Source organism: Populus alba, chromosome 14 (genome assembly GCF_005239225.2).
Source record: "Populus alba chromosome 14, ASM523922v2, whole genome shotgun sequence".
NCBI classification, from domain to species: domain Eukaryota; kingdom Viridiplantae; phylum Streptophyta; class Magnoliopsida; order Malpighiales; family Salicaceae; genus Populus; species Populus alba.
In genome coordinates, this window is record NC_133297.1 from 23,651,821 (window position 1) to 23,652,532 (window position 712).

Sequence of the window (712 nt, forward strand, 5' to 3'; positions counted from 1 at the left end):
GCCTCCTAGGCAGGAATGACTTGAATGCTAGTAACAATCTCATGTTATGATAGTGTAAAATATGGAACACTTGAATGTGAACATATGAACTCTTGAAATAAGTGTGATGATGAGTATGATTCAAAAATAAAATAAATGCAACTGTGCTGATTTGTGACTATTGATGTCTTAGGTGGTGCGGTCGGGATTGGACCATCATCAAGACAGGATCGACCCACAGGTGGAGCAGGTAGGTGACTTGCACCTTCCTTTTTCTTACGTTGAATCTTGAAATATTTTAACTTGAGTACTATCATATTGTTAGAACCGATATTAGATTGATGAACGCTTAAATGTTGATTAAAGATTGATTAGCTTCGGCTAATGGCATCCGAATGGATGGCCGGGACAAAAGAGTGATTAGCTTCGGCTAATGGCATCCAAACGGATGGCCGGGACAAAGAATGATTAGCTTCGGCTAATGGCGTCCGAACGGATGGCCGGGACAAAAAAAAAAAAATGAATGATTAGCTTCGGCTAATGGCATCCGAAGGGATGGCCGGGACAAAAGAATGATTAGCTTCGGCTAATGGCATCCGAAAGGATGGCCGGGACAAAGGAGTGATTAGCTTCGGCTAATGGCATCCAAACGGATGGCCGGGACAAAGAATGATTAGCTTTGGCTAATGGCGTCCGAATGGATGGCCGAGATGAAGGACTGATTAGCTTCGGC